At 39.6% G+C, this 21667-nt stretch overlaps 2 pseudogenes; both read left to right on the forward strand.

The window, feature by feature from the left end:
- The first annotated feature begins 2370 nt into the window (after positions 1-2370).
- Positions 2371-3793, forward strand: LOC143640680 (transcription factor AP-2 gamma pseudogene; annotated as a pseudogene).
- Positions 3794-12706: 8913 nt separating this feature from the next.
- LOC143389281 (AF4/FMR2 family member 4 pseudogene) lies at positions 12707-16393 on the forward strand (annotated as a pseudogene).
- The last annotated feature ends 5274 nt before the right edge of the window (positions 16394-21667 follow it).

Genomic DNA, 21667 nt, shown 5'->3' on the forward strand with positions numbered 1-21667 from the left:
TTCTAATCAGTGAGATAAAGTATCTTTTGTGTGGATATAACCTGAAAGTGAATTAGTCAAGGTCTTTTACAATTCCATTTTTCCTTCCTACCTCTCTAGGGAAAATAAAGTTGAAATATTTGTTTTAATAATAAAATTAAATCACTTAATGATTCTTTCACAATTGCTAGTGTTTCTAACATATGGGTGGCTCTTTTGCCAGTTTATAATCTATTAAACTCTATTACATTATCTAATATAGTACCTAGAAAGATAGGTACCAGATAAGTATTTGTTGAATCAATGAGTAAAAATGCAAACTGTACATTTTAAAGATTTTACAAGAAAATGCTAACTAGGCATGCTAATTTACTTAAATACAGAGCTAAAAAGCAAGAAGGAGACAGTTAATTTTAGCCTCCATGAGGCATTTCATTGTGGGAATTTGGGGAAATCATTTCAAATCTTGTGGCTTGTTTATTTTCATGATAATGAACTCTCTTGTCTCTTTCACAGAAATACACCTGAGAAAATTACTTTGGTTTGAGCTCTTTGGAGGAAACATGAGCTATGGAATTGCAATGTATAGAGTTGCAACATACATTGATAATGAGGCTAAATCTTTTAGTCGTAAACAAACATGCTATTTATAAGTGGATTTCACTGGTAACTAAGTCCAATTATATTGTACTATATATATTATATATATACATATAATATATATATATATACATATATATATATATATTATAGTATGTACATATTATATACTATATATATTGTACTAAAAGGGAAGTTGAGACTATAACAAATTTCAAATGCACAGGCATTATTATGGTTTGGATCTGCAATGTCCTCCAAATGCCCATGTGTGGAGACCTTGATCCCTTGATGCAGCTAAGATTAAGATGCAGCTCGGGATTCCCTGCTTCAATCAGGGTACTTTTGGCTGAAAGTACATTAGCTTAAATATTGAAGGAGATTTATTAAGCCATTTGGCTAAAATAGAAGCATCGTCTTGCTTCTCTCTGACCCCTTTGTGTCTGCCTTCTGCTGTGAGTCTGCTTTGTCTTAAGGAAGGCATGAATTATGTGGCTTCACTGATATCACTAAACACTAGGCATTATTCAGGTCCACGGAAGAAAATACCTGACAGCACCAAGGTCTTAGGTCACATGTTCACCCATCCACATGGTTACAAGAAATACCATGCATGACCTCATTGGTGAAGGCTAGCGGAGTCCATTGCAAGTGGTGCTCCCAGCTAAGCCTCACAGCTACCACCTGGCTGAAAATCATCATTGTCTGATGATTCCCAGTCATGAGGGACTTTTCCTTTATAAATAAACAAGAAACTGTGCCCTAGCCTTCCTCAAAGATCTGAAGAATTCTGTCTTAGAAAAGCAGGTTACCTCCTGTTTTAAAAGGTCTCTTGTAACTGATCTTATTTCCTTACACACCTGGGGATGTGGAGCTCACATACATTCAAATTGGCTGAATAAGGCCTGGACCAGAGTTGTTTTCTCCAAAGTTTTATAATGTTTCTTTCAAAAGATTAGATCAACATGTCATATTGCATCCACAATTTAGAGCTCATAAAGATTTTAAATCAGTTTTATTTATGTGTGTCAAAGATTTAATGATTATCCTAAGCAATAAAATCTGTAGGTGATTTTTGCCTGCTTCTGGTTACTTTGATATTTAGTCAACATATTGCTAAAGTCATGGCTATGGCTGTTTGGAATTGCTCCTTGGATCATACTGACTACAGTTCAAGAAATCTACTTTATTTGGTTAAGATTTATTTGGTTTTAATTAATTAATTGATGTAAACAGGAACCTGAGGTAGCTTCATATAAACAAAATTAATATGATGATTTCTAGTATGGAAATGTGGGCTTTTTTCTAAGAGTATCAGAAGCTTAAATATATATTCAAGTTCCTAGCTATAATTTTAATGATATAAAATATAATACTTGAACTATGCTTCAATCATACTTAATTGAAAATAAGGTGTTTCTTAAAATTGTAGGGCTCTTGTTTTTTAAAGCTGTGTTCTTTAATAAATTACCCTCTTAATTTTGGAAAAGCATTTTCTTTGAGAGGAAAACTGCTTTTTCTTAACATTTTTTTTTTTGACACCCCAGATTTTGGTGGTCTGATTTCTCTGAACTTTTCTTATTCTTTATATTGGCTAAAAGTTAGTATGAAAGCATATAATACTGAAAGAAAAGGGGAGGAAAAAAGTCCACTAGAGGAAGATGCACTCCTCCCTGGCTGTGCGCTTTATCCGTGTCAGCTGCTTCCGTTTTGCCATGCGACTCCAACATGTGCGGGCTGAAGAGCGAGCGCGCTCGGCTAGGCGTTAGCTACAGGCTGACTCACCCCCCGATGGCAGGCTGCTGCCTCTACCCCGGACTTACCTGGCTTGGGACCCGAGGTCCTGAGCAGGCGCCTCTGAGCGTCGTGGCCACCGAAGCGCCTAGACTTTCGCCGCCGGGCTTGGCGGACTCATCCCCCCAGTATCGCCACGATGCGAGTGGCAACGGGAACCCGCGCATCCCCCACCTCTCCTCGGCCGGGCAGCATCTTTACAGCTCCGCACCGCCGCTGTCCCACACTGGAGTCTCCGAATACCAGCCGCCACCCTACTTTCCACCGCCCTACCAGCAGCTGGCTTACTCTCAGTCGGCAGATCCCTACTCGCATCTGGGCGAAGCCTACGCTGCTGCCATCAACCCCCTGCACCAGCCTGCGGCCGCCGGCAGCCAGCAGCAGGCCTGGCCCGGCCGCCAGAGCCAGGAGGGCGCCGGCCTGCCTTCGCACCACGGGCGCCCGGCCAGCCTGCTCCCCCACCTCTCCGGGCTGGAGGGAGGCGCCGTGGGCGCCCGCAGGGATGCCTACCGCCGCTCGGACCTGCTGCTGCCCCACGCGCACGCCTTGGACGCCGCGGGGCTGGCGGAGAACCTGGGGCTCCACGACATGGCTCACCAGATGGAAGAGGTGCAGAACGTTGACGACCCACACTTGCTTGGGCCGGATCAGACTGTAATCAGCAAAGGTCCCATTTCCATGACTAAGAACCCCCTAGGTCTCCCCTGTCAGAAGGAGCTGGTGGGAGCCGTGATGAATCCCAGTGAAGTCTTCTGCTCGGTTCCAGGAAGACTGTCCCTCCTCAGCTCCACGTCCAAATACAAAGTGACGGTGGCTGAAGTGCAGAGGCGATTGTCACCGCCTGAATGTTTAAATGCCTCACTACTGGGAGGTGTTCTCAGAAGAGCCAAGTCCAAAAATGGAGGCCGATCTTTGCGGGAGAAGTTGGACAAGATTGGGCTGAATCTTCCGGCTGGGAGACGGAAAGCTGCTCTTGACATCCTTGGTGGAAGGCGAAGCTGTTCACTTGGCCCGGGACTTTGCCTACGTCTGTGAAGCAGAGTTTCCTAGTAAGCCAGTGGCCGAATATTTAACCAGGCCTCACCTAGGAGGGCGGAATGAGATGGCAACGAGGAAGAATACGCTGCTGGCAGCTCAGCAAGTGTGTAAAGAATTCACGGACCTCCTCAATCAAGACCAAACACCCAATGACAACAGGCCCTCCCTGGTCTTGGAAACGAACATACAGAACTGCTTGTCTCATTTCAGCCTGATTACCCACGGGTTTGGCAGCCAGGCCATCTGTGCCGCTGTGTCTGCGGTGCAGAACTACATCAAAGAAGCCCTGATTGTCATAGACAAATCCTATATGAACCCCGGAGACCAGAGTCCCGCAGATTCTAATAAGACCCTGGAGAAAATGGAGAAGCACAGGAAGTAAAATGGGCATGAGCAGAGGGCGGGAAGGGAAAGGACTGAGGAATCCTTCTCCATTGGGACAGACCAGGACGCCCCTCCTGCTGGGGGAGGAGCTTCCAACCTCCCCTATCCACCTATCCAAAGGCCTGTGTCCCTTGAGGCTTGCAGGATCTTGACCTGCCCTCCTGGATCCCTGTGGCTTCTCCAGTGCTGCAGTGTCTGACCTTTGACACAGGATCCCAAGGTGACAAGTACTGGTTTTTGTTTTACTTGTTGAGCGTTCATTTTTTGGAACCCCATCCCCCCTTCCTCTGAAAGTGGTGCTACAAGTTTTAGAACCTTCTCATATGTTCCCCGGGGCTGACAAGAAGCCATGCGCCTAGCTGTTGAAACATCCGATTGATGCGATTCAGATCAACGATAACTTATTTCCTTCAGGGTTAAGATATGGCTGGTTTTTATGCCCACTAAATATTGTTTTCAAAAATCAGTCTTTATCTACCTTCTTCGGCAATCGTGCCCCCCAGGAGGAGGCAGAGGTACCGCGTGCTCAGTGGCCAGTGAGCAGGTGCTGGGTGGTGCAAACCTGTGCTCACAGGGGCCTCTGGTTTGTAGGAAACTTGTAGAAACAATGCCTGCTGACGATTTCATTTTTCTTTTGTCTTTTTTTTTTTTTAATTTTGAAAGTTAACTCTTTAAGTGGATGACCCTTTGAAACGACAGGTTCCTGTAAGGTACTGAAGCTTTATTTGCATATTTATTTCAGATCTTGATTTTTGAGTAAACTTGAAAAGGGTGAACACAAGCGTCTGCTGCCGCCTGTCACCCCCAAGTCCCTGTGGAGGCTCTGTATTTTGAGGCACAGTGTGTTCAGTGTACAGATTTTATTTATGCATAATTTAATGGGGTCTGTAAATACAGGTACACTTCTTACAAGTTTTTGAGAAATAGGATTCGATTTTAATATTAACTTTTAATGGTGGTGGGGTAATCTATAACACGTCTTTAGATTTTATTCATCTGTACACAGGGTATGAAGAATTAAAAAGCATACAGGGCTCTGTTCTTGGTTTGGAAGATTCTATTTAATCGGAGCTCTCTATTCAGAAAGCAGTAACTTGGCATCTCGTTCCTGTGGGGCTCATTCACCCTACAGTGAATGTGTGTTATAGTTAGTGTGGGTGAAATGGAGGTTTAGAATTGAACTCCATGCCTGTAAATGTTTCCCCAATCATTGTGTGCATATAATACCTGTATAATAAAAGTATTCTGGATAGAAAAAAAAAAGTCCACTAGATCATTTCTAAGCTACAACTGAGCACAACAGAGATCAGAATGAGTTTAATGTAGGCAAATGTAATCAGCCACAGTATAAGAAAGTTTAATTTATTATATCCTCAGGGAGAAACAAAATCTAAATCTAAAGATCATTATAACTATAAAAGACATGAGGAACAAATTAAATCAAGCAAACAAACAAAACTCATTTTACAACAGTTTATTCCTTAGAAAACCAATATATTAAAATTTTTAATCACCAGTATTTTTCCCTTGAATGTTACACTGAGAATTATCTATGAAACTGAGCTCATTTAATCAATTATACTATTTTACACTCCACTTTTGCTTTCATTTATAGTATAATCAGTGAGTTTTTACAAGTTGATCTATACATTCAACAACATTAAATTTATTCATTAATTAGCTCAATGTTTTTTCTCCATTGTCCCATACTTTGGCTTATTCATATGGTGACATCAGCAAAGAAAGAGCAATTAGTTTCTCATGGGATCAGAGACAACCTTATGCCTTCAATATTAATACTGATAACCCACCTGGTAGGCTGCAAATTTTCATTAATTCTATAAAGGATTCATTAGTAAACAGGTCCTTATATTAGAAATTCTGATGTTACTCATACCTGACCTTGTTTAGCTCTTACAAGAACCTTGGTGACACAGCAGGTATTACCCCCATTTTATAGATTAGATGATTGAAGATTAAAAGATTAAAAAATTTCCCATGTTTACATGTACAACACAGGGCTAAGGTTAAAACCCAAGTATGCTTAATTACAAAATCCTTGTTCTTTCTATAACACTTTACAATTTCTTTCTAGTTATATTATTATTTTAAAGTAGATTATTGATTTTACTTTTCCAGTCTTAATTTATTCCTAGTCATATAATCAGGTTTTCATTCTGATCCAGAATAGATTTGTAGATTAACTAAAGTGAAGAAGATCTAAGTGGGAATGGGATTGTGTAATATTTCATTGATAATTATATATTAATTTGTTTTCATTTTAATGTCTCTGAAATCATCACTGCCTTATATTTGATAATCAGCAGGTGTTTATAATTGTTTAATTGTGGTAGTTTAACCTTTCTTTCTTAGTGACTTTTAAACTAATGGAGATTTTTCAGTTTATGGTTTCTTACACTAGACAAAATGTAGAATTAGTTCTTCAATGAAACTCAGTGATATTGGGGAAACCAGTCTAATCCTGACTCATACCCAGCTTCACTTCACAAGAAGAAAGATGCTCTATTTAAAAGTGGGTGTGGAGTTTGGGAGTTTCAGCTTTTGAAATTCCCTTGCTCTATTAGGAGTTATTTCCCTCCTGCCTAGTCCAGTTCTAACAATGAAAATTCTTTCTGTTTAAAATCTGCCTTTGGAACAGACACTAGTATAGCAATATGTAAAACAGTGGATGTGTAACGGATGTGATGCTGCAATATGTATATGGGGTAAAAAATGGGAGTTCATAACCCACTTGAATCAAAGTGTGAAATATGATATGTCAAGAACTATGTAATGTTTTGAACAACCAACAATAAAAATTAAAGAAAAAAAATAAAAATAAATAAAAAATAAAATCTGCCTTTGGATAATTGAAAATGGTATCTAATTTCATTATAATTTCATTATCTATGCTCTCTTCCTCCTATCTCTTTTGTAGACATGCTAATCAAAAGTTGTCTTTTTGTTAAGTTTTTCTTCTTAAGAAATTTAGAATTCCTTAACATATACAAATATGTGTGTAGGATGTTAAGTGATTACAGTGTATACAATGGATTCTAGTTGCTCCCTCGGTATCATCCATTTCTATATAAATATATCAGATTTTTTCATTATGTAAATTCCCATTTTTACCAAAAACCTTAATAAGGTATTAAAATTGATATGGTTTTTATTGTGTTAGTTATTATTTTTTTGAAGCTACCTCAAGCCCTGCCCACTCCTTTACCCCTTCTGAAAATGTTTCATTCACATTTCTTGAAGAAATTGATCTTTTTACCCTCAGAATATCTTTACCGGTTATGTTGTAGAGATGTTTCATTTATTTATGTGTAAAATAGGAAGTAATGACATTGCCTACCTATCATGTTTATAGAATAAATGAGCTAATACATATGAAACTTAACAATAGATGTGTCACCTAACAATGGATCATAAATATTATTATTAGAAACCACTGTAGTCTTTTTTTCTGAACTATTTTATAGATAATAAGTTCCTAGAAGAAATAAGACATTGTATACATCTTGGTTTCCCTTATAATGCCTAAGATTATCCTTAACATATTCTGACACTCCCATTTTTTATTAATGAAAAAAACTTCCCACTCAGCATCCACCCTAATTGAATCAGACCATGTTACCCAATACTTGTGGGAAACAGGCTCATAGATTTCCCAATTTAAGCTGGGAATCGTGAAAATAATTTAGACTTTGAACACAGGCCCAAATTTAAATTCCAGCTGCCTTTTTGTTTTGATATTTGGGATCACATGGAACTCTCTGAGGCTCAGTTTTCTACTTCAATAAAACATTAAAAATATTTATCATGTGTTCTGTGAAAATTAAAATTATTACCTAGGTGATACATATATCACCCAGCACACAATTCCTGATAAGTAATCGGTTTTCTATAAATACAAACCACATATAACTATCATTCTTGCTATTTCAAAAATGAAAATTCCTGGGGGGATATTATTTAACAATCATTAAAGCTCTATTTCTTTATCCATAAACGGGGCCCATGTTGATTTATTCCTATAATTAAAAAATGATTAAGTCATTCACATAAAGCTCCATGCAAGGTCTTCACTGAGTAGATGATGTTAACCTCAAATCCTGCCCACTCTTTCCCACATCTCATCCCTTAATATAACAAAGGGAGCAAGTATATTGTTCTTTAAAATGAGATATTTCCTAAAGTTCCTTGAGTGTATTGTGCTTATGAAAACTTTAGCAACATGAAAGCCTCCAATCTTTGCGTCTTCAGTTTAGAAAAGTTATGGGAATATTGGTCTTAACCTTCACCCATCTCCCACCAGCATTACCATAAGATTTTCAATTGTACCTGGAGTACTGGCCCTTCAGCTTTCAAAAACAGCATTTCTGAGGAGTCCTGTTTCATTATTAAGTTTCTGTATTTGGTTCCTAAATATTTTTTTAAAGAGTTGTGTCTCCTTTGTCTGAACAAAGTGAAAACAGAGACAGTAATTGGCTCCTCTCTTGACCTTCCACAGGAGAAGCTTCAGACAAAGCCCTGGACACTTGTTTCTCAAAAATTCCCCAAATAAGATGAGAATTCTTGTGTAGGTCTGCAGACTTGCACTAGGACACCACTGTTATAGGGGATGCAATTTTATATTGGTAGCATAATTTGACAGCAAATTGTTACCATTATCTCTTTATTAAAACATCAGGATTCAGAGCACAATTGTCATGCTTGCCAATTTGACCCTGGAGTTCTTAGCAATACTGACAGTCCAATTATATTCATGCATATTTCTTTACTGATTGGAGTCATGGCCATTTCTTCAGATGTGGAAGCACTGAGGTACCTGTAAATTGATTGGGTCTGATAATAGTCTCCCACAATCACAAGCTTACACAGTGGGAGTGTCCATCTAAGACCATAAGGCAGGACTATTGAAATTTTTGGATGGTTAACATACCACACTTGAGAACTATAATGTTTGCCCACATATAGAGTAAACAGCTCTAACTATAACCACAGCACCAGTGAATTTCTTTTTTGTATTCTGCTTTAGGGAGAAAGAAGCAAAGCACAATGAAATTAACCAATATCTGGTCAGTTCAGATTCAAAATTCAATATACTACAGCTTATTACCTCAATAATAATTCCTACTGACCTCAAGGCACTGCAGAGTCATCAATCATGGAGAAAATATTAAATTAGCTTTAGTATACTGTACTTAGCAAGGCTGTAAAGTAGACTAATGCATTTTGAAAAGATTTTTTTCCAGCCACTTAGTTTGACACAAAATTGTTTTTTCCATCCCTCAGTTATCCAGAATATTCTAATCATGAGGAATGAACAGAGGTTCCCCTCATACTGCTAAAATGGGTAATGTCGGGGGTTTTTGTTTTGCCAATTGATACAATGTGCAGAGTAAAATGTGGAAAACACACTCTTGATGGGTTCACCTTGCAGCATTCATGATGCTGTCCCTATGTCACATTTGGATACTGAAGAGAATGTCAAGTATCCAAGTTTTTTATACAAGCAATGCCAATGTAAGGGTGAGGGACATCATTAAAGGAAAAGGTAACCCCATTCCCCTGTCAACCCTGGCAATGAGAATATAATTAATCACTCCCAAGTCTCCCAATGTTGCATCCATAGCCCCTGATTTAAGCAGAATGAGCCTATTATTTATCTCCATTACTGGCCAGCAACATTAATAAAAATCAGCTTAAGTTCTGAGCATGGAATCACTTCCTATAGATTCCAAGTTAATTTAAGAATGCCTAAATTGAAGGAAACATCCTTTCTCTGTCTCTGAGAAATGAGTTGGTTTTTCTGTGATACCCAGCTACAGCAATAAACAAAGATGATGCAGACATGAAGGTCCACAGCTAGTTCTTCCATTGATTACCTCCAGACATTAATTTCCAGTCTAATTGCTTTGGTTGGCACTTTCGCCTCAGCAGTACTTACATATGCCTACAGATCTGTTTGATCACAACTCTTGGGTTTTGAATTATTTAATACCCAATCAGTTCTAGAAATGTCCTTCACACCCCATCCAGAATTTCTGCAAAGGAATAAATATAATGTGATATTAAATAAAATGAATTCCTAACCCACAGATCTCCTTAATAGTTTACCATCTTTGTAGTCCTGAATTATTTTCTTTGTTCATGAAACAATTGCTTTAGTAAGATCAAAATCACAACACACTTCCACATTTCATCTGGGTTCAATGAGCAATAAGAATATATTATACATAAGAGATGATAAAATTATATTTGCTTCATCATGAAAATTATAGCTTTCAGAAATTTTCTTCTATCTATTTAGCTGCATTTCTGTGATTCTTTAATTTTTAAGTGTTATTTTATACATTTTAAAAATAGTGCGTGCCAGCTTTTTTAAATGTTCAAATAAATGTACTACTTAATTTAAGACTGAATGTATGATGCTGTCTAGTTCTTTCAGCATTATGTGGGCATGGGCTTTGGATTGCTTACTCTTTGCACTTTAGATATATCAAACATTAGTATTTTAGGTGTGAGATCTCATCTACTCAGCAGTTTTGTTCTCCCTCCAAAACTATTTTAATGGCAACATGTATTTTAATTGATTTATCAACTATCTTACAAGATATTAATCTTACTTTTTCTTGTTGAAATTGCTAGCTTTTAGAAAATGATTTTAAATTTAATACATATAAGCATGCATATCTAATATATATAACTCTAACATATACAAATGTATGCATACTTATGTATATACATAGTAAATCAGACCAAATGGAAGTTTAAATATTCTGAGAAAACCACATTTTTTAGGTCTCTAAGTGACTGCTATTTATACAAAAATGACCAGTGCTCACATTTATCAAACAGAATATTACTACTAAAGTGATTGCTTTACAGAGAAATTAAGTTGAGAATTATCTAGAGAATTTGTTGAATGCTTTCAGAAAAACAATTCTCTTCCCTTTTTGTTTTTTACAAATTGAAGCTACTTCAGCCTGAGTTACCAAATAAGTTTTTTAAACTCTTCATTCCACCATTCCTATAAGACAGCCTCATATATTAATCAGTTTGCAATGATGGTCCTTTGAGAATGTTATCTGAGTATGTATTTAAGTGCAATAAGTAAACCTGACATTTATAGGAATAAAAGAAATAGATGTAAGTTAGGTTGGAAACTAGCTGAGTAGCCACAGATCCAACTAAAAGGCAAAGAATGTTGCTGTTAAAAGGAAGAAAGGAAGAATAGTGTAACTGCTGTGTGCTCAGTCCACTGCTGTGGTCACTCAATATGCCCTGTTCTTCCTTTTCTCCACAGAGAACACATTCTCATCCTAGCCCTAAACAAGAAAGACCAGAGTCTCATCCAGTTTCTGAATCCAACTGAAAGTCCCGGATCAGTGGGTGATGTGTTTTACATTCCAGCAAGTTCAGAGGCCCATCAAATATCCTTTCCTGCCTCCTATACTATACCTGATAAAGAATGGTAGAATATGATCAGAATCATCCTAATACAATTTTTTTTTACTTAGAATATGGAAGATTGGGGGAAAAACCCCAAAACTCACTGATCCAGAGCAAAACTCTGTAGGTTAGAAACTGGAGAGATTTCTCCTCTCTTTGAGGAATTTGTCTATTATTTCTATGGTGTCTACATGATCCTTTAGGAATTTTTTCTTTCTGAGTTTTTTGGGGAATTGCATTATCCAAAAAGGGAAACACAAGCTTGAATGGACAAAAGCTTTAGGGGTGATTTGTTGGCCCCTAAATCAGTCCTCAGCCCCCTCCTCCAGCCTTTACTCTGTAAGGAAGTAAGCTGTGACAGCTGCATGAGCCCAGGAAGGCAAACCCATTGATGCCAACTGCTCTCTAACATGCACACATGGGGTCAAAATCTTCACATCAGTTGTCAGTTCCATTTGAGGATAATCATCATTAAGGATTTCTTCCTGTCTTATTTCTTGGTGTATAAACTTATTATTATTATTATTTTTTGCTATTGTTTACCATCCCTCAATTTAAGCCCTGCCACTTTGAGACCATTTGCAAAGGTGGCCATTGTGAGAACGCAACTGCCTTTGCCACTGAGTGGCTCATGTTTTAGAATATTTTTTCTGAGTCTCCTGAAAAGGGCTCTACGCAAGTAATCATATTTCCAGCTGTTTGGGGAGAAGAGCAGTTGAATTTTCCATTGTTGTGCTGCCCCAAATTCCTGAACTTACAGTAAATTGACAGAAAGTTCCCTTTAGCAAACTTTTTTCCCCCACCTTGGTTGTCAGCTTTGGAAATGGGAAGTGATTAATTTAATTAATTTATACTTGGCTGATCTCTTTTTTAGCATGTTGTTACATGGCATGGACAGCATATACCAACACCCAGACTTTTTCAAACACTCTCCTGGAGCCAGAGTCTTAATATGTAACAGGTCTGACTTTCAAGTTATCATGGATAACAGGTTTGAAAATTCTCATTATGACATAATTACAATAAAGTCACTAGATTCATTACCTTACCATTTCACCATTGCCACCACCTACTTTAAGATTTTGTTAGAGTCCTGGCTGTGGGAGTCGAGCCGTCGCCGCCGCCGCCGCCGCCAGCGGACGGGGCGGGGATCGCGGTGCCAGGTCTTCGTCAGCCCGCCCCCGCCGCCTCAGTCAGCCGTCCCAGGCTGGGCCCCGCCGTCATGGAGCGGGGCGGGCCTCCCTCTTTGCCGTGTGAGGTGTGCCGTCGCCACCGCCTTAGCTTTCCGAGGCCTCCGGAACCTCCGCCGCCCGAAGCCCCTCGCCCTTGGCAGGCTGTCGCCGCCCTCTGGGCGGGCCTGAATGCGCGTCCGGTGAAGGTGCAGGCCCGGCGTCGCCGCTGCCGCAGCCGGGAGATGGTTCGCGCCTAGCGGAGCCGGGACTGGAGCAACATGAACCGTGAAGACCGGAATGTGCTGCGTATGAAAGAACGGGAAAGGCGGAATCAGGAAATTCAGCAGGGTGAAGATGCCTTCCCACCTAGCTCTCCTCTCTTTGTTGAACCATACAAAGTCACTAGCAAAGAAGATAAGTTATCAAGTCGTATTCAGAGTATGCTCGGAAACTACGATGAAATGAAGGATTTCATAGGAGACAGATCGATACCGAAGCTTGTTGCAATTCCCAAGCCTACTGTACCACCGACAGCAGATGAAAAATCAAACCCAAATTTCTTTGAACAGAGGCATGGAGGCTCTCATCAGAGTAGCAAGTGGACTCCAGTAGGACCTGCACCCAGCACTTCTCAGTCTCAAAAACGGTCCTCAGGCTTACAGAGTGGACATAGTAGCCAGAGGACCAGTGCAGGTAGTAGCAGTGCCACTAATAGTACTGGCCAGAGGCATGACCGTGACTCATATAGCAGTAGCTGGAAAAAAAGCCAGCATGGATCAGAACACTCCAAATCACGATCTTCTAGCCCTGGAAAACCCCAGGCTGTTTCTTCATTAAGCTCTAGTCATTCCAGGTCTCATGGGAATGATCATCATAGCAAGGAACATCAGCGTTCCAAATCACCTAGGGATCCCGATGCCAATTGGGATTCTCCTTCCCAAGTACCTTTTTCAAGTGGGCAGCACTCAAATCAGTCTTTCCCACCTTCGTTGATGTCAAAGTCCAGTTCAATGTTACAGAAACCCACTGCCTATGTGCAGCCCATGGATGGACAGGAGTCCATGGAACCAAAGCTATCCTCTGAGCACTACAGCGGCCAATCCCATGGCAACAGCATGACTGAGCTGAAGCCCAGCAGCAAAGCACATCTTACCAAGCTGAAAATACCTTCCCAACCACTGGATGCATCAGCTTCTGGTGATGTGAGCTGTGTGGATGAAATTCTTAAAGAGATGATGCATTCATGGCCTCCCCCTCTAACGGCTATTCATACACCATGCAAAACAGAACCTTCCAAATTTCCTTTTCCAACTAAGGAGACTCAGCAATCCAATTTTGGCCCTGGAGAACAAAAAAGATACAATCCTTCTGCTAAAACTTCAAATGGGCACCAGTCTAAATCTATGTTAAAAGATGACTTAAAACTAAGCAGCAGTGAAGACAGTGATGGGGAACAGGACTGTGATAAAACAATGCCAAGGAGTACACCAGGAAGTAATTCTGAACCTTCACATCATAATAGTGAAGGAGCAGATAACTCCAGGGATGATTCTAGCAGCCACAGTGGATCTGAAAGCAGCTCAGGATCAGATTCAGAGAGTGAAAGTAGTTCCAGTGACAGTGAGGCAAATGAACCATCCCAGAGTGCATCTCCTGAGCCTGAACCACTACCAACAAACAAATGGCAACTTGATAATTGGTTGAATAAAGTGAACCCACATAAAGTTTCACCAGCGTCTTCTGTAGACAGTAACATCCCATCCTCTCAAGGCTACAAAAGAGAAGGCTGAGAACAGGGCCCTGGGAATAGCTACGCAGATCCAGGAGGGCCTAAGGAAACAAGTTCTGCTACTCCTGGACGAGACTCCAAAACTGTCCAAAAGGGATCAGAAAGTGGGCGTGGTAGACAGAAGTCTCCAGCACAGAGTGACAGCACAACACAGAGGAGAACTGTAGGCAAAAAACAACCCAAAAAAGCTGAGAAGGCAGCTGCTGAAGAGCCTCGTGGAGGCCTGAAGATAGAAAGTGAAACCCCTATAGACATGGCTACCAGCATGCCCTCCAGCAGACACAAAGCAGCCACCAAAGGCTCAAGGAAACCCAATATAAAGAAGGAGTCTAAATCTTCCCCACGACCTACTGCAGAGAAAAAGAAATACAAGTCAACGAGTAAATCTTCCCAGAAATCAAGGGAAATCATAGAAACAGATACCTCATCCTCAGATTCAGATGAAAGTGAGAGCCTTCCTCCTTCTTCTCAAACTCCTAAGTATCCTGATAGTAATAGGACTCCCGTTAAACCCTCCTCTGTGGAGGAAGAAGATAGTTTTTTTCGGCAACGAATGTTCTCTCCTATGGAAGAGAAGGAACTCCTTTCACCCCTCAGTGAGCCTGATGACAGGTATCCACTTATTGTGAAGATTGACCTGAATCTCTTGACTCGAATACCAGGAAAGCCTTATAAAGAAACTGAACCACCCAAGGGGGAAAAGAAAAATGTGTCAGAAAAACACACCCGAGAGGCTCAGAAGCAAGCCTCAGAAAAAGTTTCCAACAAAGGCAAGAGGAAACATAAGAGTGAAGATGATAACCGAGCCAGTGAGAGCAAAAAAACCAAAACAGAGGAGAAGAACTCATCTGGCCACAAGCCATCCAGCAACAGAGTCATCAAAGCAGAGCGCTGCAAAAGAAAAGGAGTTGTTACCTTCACCTGCTGGGCCTGTTCCTTCAAAAGACCCAAAAACAGAGCATGGCTCTCGGAAGACGACTATTAGTCAGTCATCTTCCTTAAAGTCAAGCAGTAATAATAACAAGGAGAATAGTGGCAGCAGCAAAAACAGTTCCTCTGCAGCAAAACAGAAGAAGACAGAAGGGAAGACTTCCAGTAGCTCCAAGGAGGTTAAGGAAAAGGCTCCAAATAGCTCCTCTAACTGTCCTCCATCTACACCGACTCCTGATGCTTCTAAGCCTCAGAGAACAAAGCTTGCCTTTGATGACAGAAATTATTCAGCAGACCATTATCTACAAGAAGCAAAAAAGCTAAAGCACAATGCAGATGCATTGTCTGATAGGTTTGAAAAAGCAGTATACTATCTTGATGCTGTGGTATTTTTCATTGAATGTGGGAATGCATTAGAGAAGAATGCTCAGGAATCCAAATCCCCATTCCCTATGTATTCAGACACAGTGGAGCTTATCAAATACACTATGAAGCTAAAGAATTACTTGGCACCAGATGCCACAGCTGCAGATAAAAGACTCACAGTACTTTGCCTGAGATGCCAATCTTTGCTGTACCTGAGGCTCTTCAAACTGAAGAAGGAAAATGCTCTGAAGTACTCAAAGACACTGACAGAACACCTGAAGAATTCTTATAATAATTCTCAAGCACCATCACCTGGTTTGGGGTGCAAAGCCGTTGGGATGCCTTCCCCTGTTTCTCCAAAGCTGTCACCAGGCAATTCAGGAAATTATTCTTCTGGGGGCAGTAGTGCTTCAGCAAGTGGCTCTTCAGTGACCATTCCACAGAAGATCCACCAGATGGCAGCCAGCTATGTTCAGGTTACATCTAACTTCCTCTATGCCACTGAAATTTGGGACCAAGCTGAACAGCTTTCCAAAGAATAAAAAGAATTCTTTGCTGAACTGGATAAAGTAATGGGCCCACTCATCTTTAATGCAAGCATCATGACAGATCTAGCTCATTATACCCGGCAGGGACTGCACTGGCTTCGCCAAGATGCCAAGTTGATATCTTGAACTGAACACATTCTTGTTGCCTCTGATTTTTCCACAACACTGTGTTACATCACGAAGGAAAACTGCCATTACACCACCTAGTCAACACTAAGAATGAGGAATGGTTTTCTCCTCCTTGGTTCATGTGTTGTTTATAACCCAAAGCCATCATATCAATTGACCCCTTTAATATTCCCAATGTGAAAAATTATTTAAATACTTTTAAATCTGCAGCATATTGATAAGATGGTTTTAGTGATCTATGATAAGATTGAAATTCCAGTTGCAATTCGTAACTAATCAAGTGAGATTCTATTTATTTTAATTTTTTTAAGTTCCCAGACTGGGGCTTGTTTAAAACTTAGTTATTTCTGCCTATAAATTTACTCTGTTGAATATTTAGCATAAATTTAATGTAGGTGTTTTTATTTATATATTTTGGGAGCCTTGTTACCTATTGTCTTTTTGTGGTAGCTCTTCTATGAGTAAGAGTTGGTTCATCTAAAATAGGAACATGTTCTTTCTCTACCTACTACCTGATATTATTTCAAATCTTAACTGCAATTTTATTATTGTAAAATTTATGCTTAGTATTAAGCATTTCTTTTCTAACACATGAAAAGTCACTTAAAGATGAGAAGATGGCATTTTATGTGGATATAAAATGAAATGTGTCTGATTTGGTATGCATTATTTCAAAAACTGTGAATATGTTAACACTACAGCAATCACAAGGTGACCATAACTTGCATTTAATGCATTACAAAAGAGTAGGCAAACTTTCTAGGAGAAGCACATCATATTGAAGGGTTTCATAAAAAGACACTCTTAAGGAGACCCTCAGGGGTATACAAAATTACATACAAGAGGAAGTGAGGGGAAAGGAGGAAAAATATAAGGGGGGATAAATGAATTACAGTAGAGGGGGTAGAGAGAGAAGAGGGGAGGGGATGGGGGAGGGGGGATAGTAGAGGATAGGAAAGGCAGCAGAATACAACAGACACCAGAATGGCAATATGTAAATCAATGGTTGTGCAACTGATGTGATTCTGCAATCTGTATATGGGGTAAAAATGGGAGTTCATATCCCACTTGAATCAAAGTGTGAAATATAATATATCAAGAACTATGTAATGTTTTGAACAACCTACAATAAAAATTAATTTAAAAAAGACAATCTTAAACTTTAAGAATTTTATTAAAACCATGTATTCTCTTTTGTTGCTTATTCTTTGACACAATTGAAGCAGATTAAGTTAATCTTGAAAAAGGCATGATCCAACTCCTGAGGGTTTCTGCCTATGTCTCTTTAATTGATAATATTCGAAGGTTAAAATCTTTCTGCAGATTTTTCCCCTATACTAGATTGTAATGCTCTGAAGTGAGCATTGGTAACTGATGTGGGAATGGCCTGCAGCTGTGGTGTGTGTGGTTTTGCTATACAAGTTACAGTTCTAATGCCTGATGTAGAGATAATGAATTTCTCCTTCTTAAAGGCCCTCATCAGTGATGTATTTTTCTGATAGGATCAGAAAATTCATACTAGAAAAATGCCACCTAACTTGGTTTAATGTCAGCTCTCTTGGAAAAGGGAGGAGAGCTGGGATAGAGCTTAAGATGCCAGCTCTGTAAGAATTGTATATCAATGTTCCTTCCCCCACAAGGTGCATATAGGAGTTGAGGATGAGAGATATACCCTCTATACTTTGTTTTTACTGCCCCTATCATGTCTGGTGTGCCTTAAATATTACTTTTAAATGAAGACTCTGTGGATTATTTACAGAAGAAGTTTTACACTAGGACCAGATTGTCAATACATGGTTGGTCCTCTGTAGTAATAATGTTGAATTCTTTCATTTAAAATAAAACTTCCTTTACGGACATAAAAAGATTAATTCAGAAAAGCTAATATGTTGGTACATGACTTAGTCTAACCAATTGGGTAATGCTGCTTCAAGAAATGCTTTGTACTCCATATTCCAAAAACAAATACATCCAACTCTGGGGGTGGGGAGGGGGAAAAGCTTGCCCTACTCTTTGTAGATATTGCTAAGGTTTGAAATGGAAAAGGGGAAAGAAGGGATAGAGAATCTCCCAGTGAATCCTCTGCTTGGGTCTCTCTTAACGTTTATTTCTGAAGCTAGTGAACTTTCATTGTCCTGTGGCCTCATATTTATAGAGCTTCTTAACTGTTTTGTACCTCAAGTTATTTTTACATATCTTTGAAGATTGAGATTATGATTATGTTGAATTTAACCTTTTCCCTTGGAGAATTTGCCTCTGATATCTTTCAAATTTAATCTTAGTGTATTCTAGGAATAGTTTTCCTTATGGACAACTTCTCAGCCATTGTGATTAGTAATTTAGTAAGAAATAACAGATGTTAATCAAGTATGTGTGTATTCTGTCCTCCTCTGATTTCTCTGACTCTGATTCCTTAATTTGCAGTGATGTCTTAGAAGTGGAACAAGTATCCTCTGGGCTTTTTGACTTCAGCAACAACAGCCAGTGAGGCATCTCTTAAGTTCCAGTGCATTCTAGTCTCTTGTGTGTCCTGAAAGGTAGCAGGAGCATTTCTGGGGTCACACTGATATTTTCTCAAAGCAGAGTTTCCTATGTGTTATGGTGCTGCTCTAAGGTGTTTCTTTTTAAAACTGTTAATTCTTGGAGAATGACTTGTTCAACTTTTTCATGTGGAGGGTTTTTTTTTCCTTTTCTTTTTTCTACCATTTGGTAGTGGGCAATGGATCAAAATCCTATCCTAAATAATTGAATTTTTAATGTCATAGTCTGAGGAAATACCACTCCCTTTCCTCAGTCATTTCAAATGTTCTGTGTCATCTGCTCTAGCACATACTTTGGACTCCATTACAGGTGACCATTTCTCCCTCCTCAATAGGTGAGGCATCCTCAGTGTTTTCTAATCATTTTAAACTGAATTTGACAAGCAGCTAAAAACAAACTTAGTCTGAGACTTTTGCTTAATATATAGTTATAGAAGTAGCAACTATTTTGAAAATTACTGTTGACTGCTCTTTAAGACCACACCTGTATGCCAGGAGGCTACAGTTTACATCATTGGACTCTTTATAGGCAACCAACAGACTGGTTGCAGTGAATGAAATTGTCACAGTAGCCTTGCCTGGGCTAGGCTGTGCAGTATCCTTTTCAGGTGATTCAATCTTGCCCAACCCAGGGACCAGTCTGGCTGGAGAACATCTAGCCCTTTCCTTGCTTCAGTGCCACCTTTTTTTAGGCAAGGAGCCAAGAAGTTACTTTATAAAGCAGTGAATACTTCAGATAAATTTACAGCTATAGCTCCTGAAGAGCAGAGAAGATTGACCACCACTGATTTTAATTCTCCAATATATAAGGAATTTAGAGTAATGTGTGCACATGCCCATGCATGCCTGTGTTTCTGGGGAGCTCTTGCACTAGGCATCTGGGCTGCACTTTGAATGACACACTTGTGGCTTTAGTAGATTTCACTGTTTTTTAATTGTTGTTCGTTTCTTTTCATTAAAGGTTTTAATCAGCTAGACAGATCATTTTGTATTTAATGGCAGAAACTTTGGTACATTAACTTTTAATGAATGAGCTTGCATTGTGAAGCAAGAGCCTACAGAAGGCAACTGTTGTCAGTGAGATTTCTGGCTCCAGAGGCCAGTACTTGGTGGCATTTTCTGAGCAGCCAGCAGTTGCTCCCATCAGTGATGTCTAGCTGTGTAGAGGAGGGTACGCTGTGCACTCTCCAGGTATGAGGGTATGTAACTTTGGCTCTTAAAATTATGTACACATACACACTTTATATATATGTATGTATGTATGAAAACATGAAATTAGTTTGTCAAAAATGTGTGTGTTTAGTATTTTAGCTTAGTGCAACTATTTCCACATTATTTATTAAATTGATCTAAGACACTTTGTTGTTGACACCTTGGATATTAATGTTCAAGGGTGCAATGTGTATTTCTTTAGATTGTTAAAAATTAATTGCTATGATTTGTAGTAAATTAACTTTTAAAATATATTTCAGCCCTTCTGTAGTGTAATAGGGCTCTTACAGGGTGGGAAGAATTTTGATTTTCCAGTAGCTAATTAAACAAAATGGCTTCATTATGTATCTTGATCTATAGGAGTTTCAGTATGATCCCAGGAACATCTACTGGGGATGAATGTTTTAGGCAGATTGTGATGATGCTTTAAAAAACAAACTAACTAAACTAAGTAACTTGGGGAGCCAGGACATTTCAAATCCATACAGATTTCTATAACTTATATATATTCCTTAGTTACGTGGAAAACAGATTTCATTTCAACTTCATGTATCAATGTTTTGGAGAGGCAGACTCCCCCCGCCCACCCCAATTATGTTGCACGACTGAGGTTGCTATTCAGTAAAATGAGTAGAATAGTCAATCATTCAATGGCTTGAATATGCAGTGACAAGAGGCCAAATAAATTGTTTGTGAATAATAAAGAAGTTTGGTTTAGCCTGTTAGACCCTGAAAACCAAGCTGCAAATCACAGGCAGTAAGTTTTTATTCACATAAATCCATTCACATAAACCCGATGGTTAATTAAAAAGTACTTGCTAAGCTGGGCATGGTGGCATACTCCTGTAATCCCAGGGAACCCAGAGACTAAGACAGGAGGAACATGAATTCAAGGCCAGTCTCAGCAAAAGCAAGGCGCTAAGCAACTCATTGAGACCCTGTCTCTAAATAAAATACAAAATAGGACTGGGGATGTGACTCAGTGGTTGAGTGCCCCTGAGTTCAATCCCTGGTACTATGCCACCCACAACCCCTACCCCACCCCCGAGAAAAGGTACTTGCTGTCTCCCGAAACGGGAATGGGAATAGCTAAGTCTCCTCTTCTAATGGAATTTGGTCACAGAGTAAAGTATTCAGGTTAGGTCTCAACCAAGTCATGTAGATGTTTAAGCATCCTAAAATAGCAGCCTGAGTAGTCATATAAAGAAGTTGATTTTCAGGAATATCAGCATGGGCCTCTCCTTGCCACCGTTGCTCAGCTAAGCATAAATGACCATTCTTTAAAACAAAACCAAGAAAAACTCTCCAAATGAGCAGGGAAACACTCCCACCGAGAAACTCGAGTAATATTTGTTTTTTTTTTACTTTTTCATGCTTCCATGTGGTTTCTATCTGCTATGTTCCTCTATGGAGGAACATATTTTCTACCAATTCGGAGATGCTGCCTTTCAAATCAATGCCTTGAGTATCCATATTGTTGAGTTTGTTGTTGCTGTTCAAGAAGTGTCCCCATTTTACAACTTTATGCACACATCTGGCAAATCATCGACATGAGCATTCAACAGTACTGGGGTGGGATTGGGGGGTGGGGGCAGGGGCTCACCAACAGAGTTGGCCCTGTTGGCAGTGCCTGGGAAGGCACCACCTGTGAGGGCCAGATACGGGGTTGGTAAGCACAGTTAGGAAAATTTCTACCTAGCCTCCGTTTTGAATGATTTTAAGAAA

This window comes from Callospermophilus lateralis, unplaced genomic scaffold (genome assembly GCF_048772815.1).
Source record: "Callospermophilus lateralis isolate mCalLat2 unplaced genomic scaffold, mCalLat2.hap1 Scaffold_530, whole genome shotgun sequence".
Lineage (NCBI taxonomy): Eukaryota > Metazoa > Chordata > Mammalia > Rodentia > Sciuridae > Callospermophilus > Callospermophilus lateralis.